We start from the raw sequence: 10,937 nt of genomic DNA, 5'->3' as shown, positions 1-10,937 counted from the left end.
CAGGGACCCTCAACATCTGGAAGCACAGCTTTCGGGAGCTAAATTAAGACAAAGCGTTAGAACCATTTCCCAACAGCTGACCCATCCTGCTGGAGGAGTCAGGCTTGTCTTACAGCTTGGACTGTCATTCTCCTTCCACTAGGACTGCCAGGTCATCTTTTGGATAAAGCTTCTGCTCTCCTCCTGTCCAGGAGAGCCACACTGGGATTGTGCTCAGCTCAGTTTTCTCCTTGCTGGTGCATTGCCCGTTAAATGTCAAACTTGCCAGCTGTCCTGTCACTTCTATGGGTTTCCTAAAGCTTTCTGTCTCTTCCTCTTTTTGGCATAGAGTCCATTTTTTTTCCCCTGATACTGGCATTTCTTCTCTGGTGGGTCACATGGAGGAAGTCTGCCATTCTACCCAGAAGTCTTGAAATATTATCTTTTAAAATAGAAAATTAAGAAAAAAGTTTTTAAAAAAATTAAAGAAAATAAAACTGAGTATGCGGCTTACACACTCTTATCTAGCATGCACAAAACCTTAGGTTCAATCCCTAGTATTCCAAAATTAGTGGGGATAGTAGAAGAAGAACAAAGAACTAAAATGTGGGTGGGAAGTTTGTTCACACACACACACATACACACACACACACACACACACACACACACACACACACCAGAGAGAGAGAGAGAGAGAGAGAGACCATAAAGCAAAGCTAGAGTACACTTTTTAAAGATTTATTTATTTATTTTGTATATGAGTACACTGTAGCTGTCTTCAGACACACCAGAAGAGGGCATCAGATCCCATTACGGATGGTTGTGAGCCACCATGTGGTTGCTGGGAATTGAACTCAGGACCTCTGGAAGAGCAGTCGGTGCTCTTAACCACTGAGCCATCTCTCCAGCCCTAGAGTACACTTTTAAAAATCCTTATCCTATGCATTTTTCATATCTCTATACATTTAGCATGCAAATTAAAACTAAAGAAAAAAAAAGGAACCTAAATTATGTGAGGAGCTACTGGCTGTGTGTAGCCAGGATAAGATCCTTAACACTAGATGGACATTTGTGGGGCCGTAGGCTGTGAGAGGAAGCCTGGTAAGGTTGAGCTAAGGTTAGAAGCCATGGAGAACCTGAAGGGATGGTAGGAGTTTTGCCTGCTCCCGGAACCAGGCCCCTGTAATGCAGGCATACCCCTCCCCCCCTTAGAGAAATTTGTGGCCATAAGTCACATAGGGATAGCACCCCAAGCCCTCCCACATGTAGATGAGATATTCCCAACCTCTCAGACCAAGCCAATAGGAAGCATCGGCTGTCAGACCCACCCCCAAACTGTATATAAGGATCCTATCCAGAAAGAATAAAGGTGTGAGAATCACTCTGTAGTCTGAGAGCTTCTGTCATAAGAGCTGTAACACCACAGCCAGGGAAGAGACCTGCTCTCCTGAAACACCACCCCTGCACCCCTAGCTGGCTAGTCAGCCTCGCACTGGCTCAGCCCAGCCCACTCAGAGCAGAGCGCAGAGCGCGGAGCGCCAAGCGACCCGACCCGTGCAGCAGCGCAACATCTTGGAGCAACAGAAGGGACAACAGAGGAGGTGGAGGTGGAGGCAACTACAGCAACAGAGGAGGTGAAGGTGATTCCCCCTCCCTGCTCGCATTCTCTCCTCTTCCCCTGAACTCTTGTACCTGGCCGGGCCAGAGGTCTCCGAGGAAAGCCTCCCGTACACAGGCCCACAGACATTGGTGACACTCAGGAGGCAGAAGGCTTGATTTAGAGGCCTGCTTGGTCTATAGAGTGAGTTCCAGGACAGCTAGAGCTACACAGGGAAACCCTGTCCCAAAACTAAAACCAAACCAAAACAAACAAAAAGCAATCCCCCCCCCCCAAACTCCCAAACCAAACCAAAAATAAGATTCCTAACTCCTATTACTAATTAATAGAGAATACACAAGTTAGAAACTTGTTTTGAAAATGCAGACTTGGGGACTGGGAAGCCGCTCAGCAGTTTAGCCTGTGTGTATACACCTTGCCCCACTGTGTGCATGGTCTCCCCTCTACCTACTGTGTGCATGGCCTCCCCCCTGCCTACTGTATGTATGCCCTCCACCATGCACTGTGTGCACACCCTTCCCTTCAACCCCCAACTGTATGCATGGCCTCCCCTGTCTACTGTGTGCAGTACTGTCTACTTCCTTTGACATCAGCAGTGAAGGATTAAAAAAAAATCAGACTCAGGTATAATTTATACCTGTAATCCTTGATATTTAAATATTCTCAGCCATGACATAAACTAAGATAGGGACTATTTTGTATGGGTATGCATGTGCTTATATGTGAGTGTGTGTGTGTGTGTGTGTGTGTGTGTGTGTGTGTGGTGTGCATGTTCTATGGTCCATCCTTCTACCACCCCGCAATCAAGCTCTGGGTGTTAGGCTTGCCAGCAGGCTACCTGCTGAGCTGTCTCACCGCCCAGTGAGCACTAGATTTGTAGATGTATTCTCTGTCGGCTGCTGTTTGTTCCTTTACTTGGACGCCCCACCAGATAGGTCACTCTAGACTGGGAATGCAGCTGGCTGCCCTAAAGGGGCCTACCTCGGTCTGTTTCTGCTGGACACTTGTAAGCCCCAGTTTGATGCTATTACCTTTCTGTCATTACTTGTTCTTTTACTTGGAAGCCTTTTGGAGGGGTCACTCCTCCTCTCAGAGCTCTATTGTGTCAGTGGGCTTCCTAGCTTTCTGTTTTAATGTTTTAAGTCTCTGATTTGATGATGTTGGCCCTGCATAGCTCACAGGGCAGCTAGCCTAGCAGATGCTGCAGTGAACAGTGAGTGGCCCTGTCTCAAGTAAAGGGAGGCAAGGGCAGCAAGTCACTGGGGGTTTTCCTCTGACCTGCACACATTACTGTAGCATGTGTATGCCTGCCTTTGTTATATGACCACTCACACACTCACATCACACACACACACACACACACACACACACACACACACACACACACACACACCATAAACCAATACAAGAGTTGTTTAACGCCCTACTATACATTGTTTGAGAGCTGTCCTGTCCTTTCTGTGCTGTTTCCAGCCAGACTTGATATTGTATCAATGGGATGACATTGTATCAATGAGCAGTTGGCATTCTCCACATGGCCTTTAGGAGAGAAAGCTTACCTACCACAATCAAGTGTTTGTGTGTTGGTCAGGGAGGATCAGGGTGAAGGCAAAGCCTGTCCCTGGATAGGCCTTTGCTGTCCTCATTTCCAGGAATGGCTGTGGCAAATGGAGCAGCTAATCTCACTTGGCAGGAAAGAAGGAAGCCAAAGGCTGCTGGAAGTCACGGAGCATGGGGGCAGCCAGGGCTTTGAAATAGCTGCCTCTGTTTTGTGGGTCATTGGAGAAAATCTATACAGAACTTGAAAACAAGTAGTAACAAACTGTGCTGGCTAGTTTTATGTCAACCGGACACAAGCTAGCGTTATCTGAAAGGAGGGGACTTGAGAGAGGAAAAGGTTGCCTTGAGATCTGCCTGTAGGGCATTTCCTTAATTAGTGATTGAAGCAAGAGAGCCCAGCTCATTGTGGGCGGTGACATCCAACAACCACAAGTGGTCCTGGATTCTATAAGAAAGCAGGCTGAGCAAGCCAGTAAACAGCTCTCCACCATGGCCTCTGGATCAGCTCTAACCTCCAGGTTCCTGCCTGGATTTCTGTCTTTGATTCTGTTCAGTAATGGATTTATGATGTAGAAGTGTAAACCAAATAAACACTTTCTTTCTCAACTTGCTTTTGGCCATTGTAATTTATCAATAGTAATAGTAACCCTAACTAGGATGCAGACCTCCTGCCCAATATGAGCATAGGTCTGTGAGGCATTTTGTGTTTTCCAGGGTTGCCTTCTCAGCTTTAGTTTCTCCTTCCTGATTTCTTTACTTCCTGGATGCTTTGCTTCTCCTCTGGGTATACCATTTTGCATAGTCAGTACAGAAAAATGCACTTCCAATGTGCCTTCTCATCTCCTCTTAGATGTCCTTGTCATCTACAGCTAACAGCTTATCTTAGCTTCTGTTAAATTGCTTGCCTCTACAAAGTCCCCACTCTCCTGAAGCTCCCAAGCAGGATGCCAGAATGTAGTTTCTACCTTCAAACACCTCGTGCTCTGGACACTCAGGGCCATACTTAGTTCTCAGAATACTTGGATGTGGTCCCAGGGGGCTAGAATCAAGACTTTAAATTGGCCATAAACTAACTTCGTCTGAGTGGTCATCTCTGGTGGTCTAGGTCTACAGTAACAATCAGACATGGAGATGTAGAATTTGAGTTTGCCCTGATGTTTTTGGTCTTGCTTTGGTCCTGTCCTTTCTCATTATGCTCCCTTTTCTCCCTATTAAAAATGGTAATGCATATTCTATGCCATTGTATGTTGGAAGTGTGTGATCTTTTTGATTCTGGCTTTATAGAGGGTTGCCATGAGTCTCAGAAAAGACTTTGGATTTTTTCTTATTTATTTATTTATTTATTTATTTAACTTACTTTATAACCCACTCACTGCCCCCCTCCCAGTCACCCCCTCCCACAATCCTTCCCCCATTCCCCCTCCCCTTCTCCTCTTTGGACTTTTAAACAGTGTTAAGACTGTAGTAAACTATGGAGTCTTTTGAAGTTGGACCGAATGTGTTTTTGTATTATGATATAGCTACAACGGTATGGGGATGTAGGAGTGGAATGTGGTGGCTTGAATGAGAATGGCTCCCCTAGGCTAATATTTGAATGTTTGGTCCACTGGGAAGTGAAACTGTCTGATATGATTAGAAGAATTAGGAGGGGCTGGGGAGATGGCTCAGTGGTTAAGAGCACTGATTGCTCTTTCAGAGGCCCTGAGTTCAATTCCCAGCAACCACATGGTGGCTCACAACCATCTGTGACAAGATCTGATGCCCTTTTCTGGTGTGTCTGAAGACAGCTACAGTATACTCACATACATTAAATAAATAAATCTTAAAAAAAAAAGAAGAAGAATTAGGAGGTGTGGTCTTGTTGGAGGAGGTTTATCACTGGGGGTGGGCTTTGAGATTTCAAAAGCCCATGCCAGGCCCAGTCTCTCTCAGCTGTGGATCGGGATGTAGCTCTCTGCTACTGCTCCAGAACCATGATTTCTACCAAGCTCTACACCATAATGATAATGGACTAAACCTCTAAAACCGTAAACAAGCCCCTACTTAAATACTTCCTAGGAGTTGCTTTGGGTATGGTTATGGTTTGGTTATGGTTATGTTTTTGGTTATGGCGTTGTTGTAAAATTATATATATATATATATGTATATATATATGTATGTATATATATATGAATGAAAAGCCGTCTTTTTTTTTTTTTTCTTTTTTTTCGGAGCTGGGGACCGAACCCAGGGCCTTGTGCTTCCTAGGTAAGCGCTCTACCACTGAGCTAAATCCCCAGCCCCAAAAAGCCGTCTTTTACTCCCACTAGATCTTGCACCACAGTGCCCCAAGATATCTAGTAGATATCTTGCCAGAAACACACATCCCAATTCCATGGCAGTCTAGTGTCTCTGCTGCCACACACTCTCCCAAACTCAAGTCGCCACAAGAAAGAACACACAACACAATAACCTCTGACCCAATTGATAAGATATAATTGCCCACCTAAACATACAAGGCCCTATACACACCCATCCTTTAAGAATATTCATAACAGGGGCTGGAGAGATGGCTCAGTGGTTAAGAGCACCGACTGCTCTTCCCGAGGTCCTGAGTTCAAATCCCAGCAACCACATGGTGGCTCACAACCATCTGTAATGGGATCTGATGCCCTCTGGTGTGTCTGAAGACAGCTACAGTGTACTCATATATATAATAAATAAATAAAATATTAAAAAAAAGAATATTCATAACAACCTGTAAATACACAGAGTGGAATCTTAACGTCAGCCTCCATGTTCTCTCCACGGCTTCTCTCCCAGTCTCTTCCCGTCTCCTGTCTCCTCCTCTTTCCTCAAACTTTTCTCCCACCCATCCTTCCTTCTCATCCAATGACAGGCCTCATTCTATCTTGTACCTGCCTTACCTGTATGACATCATCCTACAATGGCGTCTCTTCACAGAATGAGAACAGTGACTAAGACACCCTTCCACCCCTAATCAAAGTTCACCTTTCTTCTTTCTTCTTAGGTCTTTCCTTTCTGTTACGTGGCAGCTAGCAGCTAGCTCTTTCAACACCTCAGCCCATGTGAGTTTCTTACTTGTATGATGTCACTGGCTCATCTCAGCTAGCCATTCTGGAGATAGTGATGGGCTCTGAGAACTGCTTAGGAAGATTTTATGGACAATATTCTGTGGTGACACAGTATTCCTTTATCTGCATTCAGGTAGTAGCAGCCCCCAGATCACCCTGTGTAAGATCATAGGTGATCTTCATGCCTGACAGAATTATTCAGGTTTAAACAGTGTAACTGAAGAAGCAGGGAAGGTTCCTATCTATGTTTGGAAATATTTTATTTCCTGTTTTATTTTGGGGAGACACAACTGTATTTTCTCCATGAGTCAGATCTTTCTCTCCTTCTATACACCGTTCCCCACCAGGATTTCTAGTTGCCTTTACTCTTCCCTTAAATCTCTTTTTCCCCATTCCATTCCACTGTTTTCGATCTCATGTAGGTCATGTTTTGTTGGTCTGTGTTGGGGACTTCATTACAGGATTATTTTAATCCTACCCAAAGAATATAAAGCATGCTGAAGCCTGTCATTTGTCAAAAGGAGGTCTGAGTCTGAAAGCGGGAATAATATGTAGTATGATATGGGTGGTATTTTGGCTGTTTTCCGAAGTAACTGAACACCCCCCCTCACCCCAACCACCACCACCTTTATTCCATCAAGGTATCCATTTGTCATGAATTTCTCTTCCAAAGTTATCTCGGGTGATGGGAGCTTGTTTTGTGTGTAGCCTGGGAAGAAAGACATATTTATGCCCCCGCCAGCGGGGACTCAGTTATTCGTGGGGGTCGAGGGGACCCATACCTGCGGGAGAACGAGCGAGAAGGGGGTTCCTGGGAGGAGCTTCCTGTTTCTCAAGATTGTTCTCTAAGATTTTAATCTAACTTTGTGGTCAGCTAGTTCCTGGGAGAGAGTTGTCGAACCGGCCGATGTAATTACCCATTCTATGGTCCTAGGAGAAGCTTCCTGGAACATACAATTCCAGGGCCTAATCAGTTTTTTTCTTCTACTATGAACTTTTGTCTAGGGGTGGTGAGGCAACCTTAAAACTTCTACCTTTCATTCCCCACTTCTTCTAGTGGCTAGTTCTAAATTAAAACATGATACTGTTGGCATAACATCAAAATCTGAACAGCACTTACTCTTTCTCTAATGAGGGTAACTAGCTTATTTAACACACATGGACTTATAATCAGAAACAGAAGCAAAATTAAGAAGGGTCCCATAAGGGGAGATATCAGAGTAGTCATCCAAGGAGATCTACTAAACCAGCTCTCGAACCATCCCTGATGGTCTCTGTCTCTCTGTCTTTTGTCTAACCTCTTTTTAAGTTTACTCATGGAGTCTTTAATTACTCCTGAATGGTCTACATAGAAGCAACATTTTTCTTTTAGTGTAGCACACAGACCTCCTTTTTTAAGGAATATCAGGTCTAATCTACTATTCTTAAGGACTACCTCTGAGAGGGAAGTTAGGGATTCTTGGAGGTCAGCTAAAAAGTCTTTTTTACTCTTTCTATATGTAAGTCAATGGCAGTTCTGAATTCTCCATAATCCTTGTGTTGCAGGGCAACAGCAGATGTCCTTGTAGCTGCCCTTGTAGCACCTAGACTCAGCCTTAAGATAGCCCTAAATAATTCTCAACTCTCTTTTGTGTCTTACTAAGTCTTTAGCATCAGGATTCCAATCTGGACACTATCTGAACCTACACACAAAGGTCATGACTGCCTTTTAGAACTTCTAAACTTATACAAGTTGTGATCCCTGAGGCACAGTCCCAAGAAGTCTCAGGAGTACTAACATATACAATGTTACATCATTTGCAGTAGAAATCAAGCCTATCCCCACACCTATCCTGATGGAACCCAGGGCAAATCTGAAATTCTTGTTTCTAAAGCACACTCCTCAAGTGAACATTATAGATTTCCTGTCACAGCTACTAACAAGCATCTCAAGTGGGATGGTGAGAAAACGAGAAGAGAGTCCATAAAATAGAGGTCGGCTGAAAAGGACAAAAGCATTCAGTCACACAGAAAGACAATCCAAAGATTAACAGACAAAAAAAAAAAAAAAAAAAAAAAGTGCGCACAAAACCAAAAAACAATTGGCTGCAAGATTGCCACAAAACCGAACTGATTCAGGTGGGAGCTTCCATGAGCTCACCAAAGACAAATGAAGGGGAGTGGATTCCACATCACTCCTCCTGCCCAACCAGAATCTTCCCATTGTCAAAGTCACAAGTAACACAAAACAAATACCTAAGACACACAGACAAAGACCACTCTGGAAATAGAGATGGCTGGGAGGGTGGGTCTTTTCTCCAATCCAGGAGAATCACTGAATCCTCACCGGCACCCAGACGGGAATCTCCCTCACCGCCTGGGAGGTCTCCCAGGGCAGTGCAATCGGTGAGCCCCTGGCACATCTACCGCTCACACTCGATTCTCTCCTGAGACACGAGCCTCCCTCTCAGTCTGAGATGGGAGCGACTGCAAAACCAGAACTCCAGAACTCACGAGCAAATACAGACCCAGAGTAGCAAATACAGACCCAGAGTTTAGCCAGCACAAAACACAAAGACACAAAGATACAGACACTATCTCCTGAATCGGAACAGCCTCGGATCCTTTTTCTTACAATAAGTCATTTAAACACTTTCCAACCTTGTGCCAACTATAGGAGCTAATTTCTGGTCCTTCAATAATAAACCAAGGACAAGTTTCTGACACAAAGACAAAAAATTTAACAAGATCCTTTGTCTTAACTCTTACTCCCCTTTCCCTGAGAGAAGCCTTAAGGTCTTTGATAAAGACTGCTTCCTTAGACAATTTTTGCCCATTCTCAATTAGACAGAAAACTCTTACCTGCTACATCTTTCTCTCAGGAGCAGTGAGAGCACGCGGCGGTTAACACCAGATCAGCACAGCTACTGTCACTTTATCTGCGTCGGTTTCTGGACAAATACCTGGGGACCTCAACTTCTTTTTCTGTCCAGTGAGGGTCTGTACCTTGAACCTCACGTTGGGCACCACTTGCCCCTGCCAGCAGGGACTCAGTTATTCATGGGGGTTGAGGGGGACCCATACTTCCTGGAGAACGGGCGAGAAAGAGGAGCGAGACCAAGCAGTGTCCTTGTCAAGGTCTGTTTATTGAGAGGAGAGTACAGCATTTAAAGCTCTGAAGCAGGAATTGAAGCAGGAACTGAAGCTTAGGGCGGGGGGAGTACTGGGAAGTGCCCAAGAACATAAGGTGAATCATTAAACCATAAGATATTCTCCTTAGACAATGAGGCACCAGTCTTCCAGGGACATGTTCTTTCTTTGAAAAGGTCAAGCCCTTCTCAGGAATCTGCTCAGGGCAGGGCTCTAGCTTTGCCCAGTCTGGCAGTCCAGTCCCAGTCCCCAACATATTTATAATTTAAAGTTATACATCATGCAGAACTATTTCTATTTGCCTCTAGTTCCTTCCCTCCAAAAAAGGGAACAAACAAAACTCAGCCAGCCATTCCCCCCGCAAAAATACCTCCACTTAATGGTACATTCTGTGTTTTTAACTCCAGCCCCAGGTAAAGGAAGAGAGGTTTCCCAGTGTTCTTAGGGGTATCATAGATAGTGCAGACAGTTGTATGTAGAATAGTTAAAAGATACTGAGTTTAAAAAACAAAATTCTAAGTTGCCTGGCATTCAAGAATGCCACGTGCATCCCAACTTTAGGAAGATATTCTTGAGCTGGGAGGATGGCTCAAAATGTAAAAGCACTGCTCTGCAAGTATAAGTTCAAATCCCCACTGCCCATGTAAAAAGCTGGATGTGGATCTCTCTCTCTCTCTCTCTCTCTCTCTCTCTCTCTCTCTCTCTCTCTCTGTGAGTGTGAGTGTGTGTGTGTGTGTGTGTGTGTGTGTGTGTGTCTGTCTGAAGTCTAGCTTTGGTGAAAGGCAGAGAGGTAGACCCTGTGAGTCTGGCCAGCCAGCTTAGCCAAAACAGGGGGGTTGTGGGTTCAGTAAAAGACCATGTCACAAGGCAATAAGAATGAGAGTGCACCCAACTCTAAACTCCAAGTCAAGGTCTGAGGATTTATAAAGTTGCATGGAACTAAGGTTTCTGTTGGTAGATTAGTGTATGTAATAGGTAACACTACCATGAGAGTCAAGAACAAGAATTAGCCAAACAATATTTACTGTCACAGAGGAAGGGTGTCTTATCTTAGTGTTCTATTGCTATGAAGAGACATTGTGTCCATGGCAGATCTTATAAAAGAAAAGCATTTATTGGGGCTGTCTTACCGTTTCATAGGTTTAATCCATTATCATCACGACAGGGAACACAATGTTATGTAGGCAGTCATGGTGCTAGAGGAGTACCTCAGTGTTTCATATCCATTTCACAGGCACCAGGAAGAGAAAGACACGCCTGGCTTGGCTTTTACCACACACATCCTACCTCCCAGTGACACACTTCCAACAAGACCACATCTCATCCCTTTCAAGTAGTTTCCCTCCTCCATAATCAAGCATTCAAATATAGGAGTCTATAGGAACAATTCTTATTCAAACTGCCGCAAGAGATACAAGATACATGCTGTTAGGTGCTAGAAAATGGAACAAAAAAGTATGAGGCCCAAAGACAAGATACCCATCCAAACAAATCATCACAATTTATTAAAGAGATTCAAGAATATAAATGTTCATGCACAAGAAATCCGTGGTGCCAAAAGTAGAAACTGAATACGT

Source organism: Rattus norvegicus, chromosome 5 (assembly GCF_036323735.1).
Source record: "Rattus norvegicus strain BN/NHsdMcwi chromosome 5, GRCr8, whole genome shotgun sequence".
NCBI classification, from domain to species: Eukaryota; Metazoa; Chordata; class Mammalia; order Rodentia; family Muridae; genus Rattus; species Rattus norvegicus.
This window is presented reverse-complemented; position numbering follows the sequence as displayed.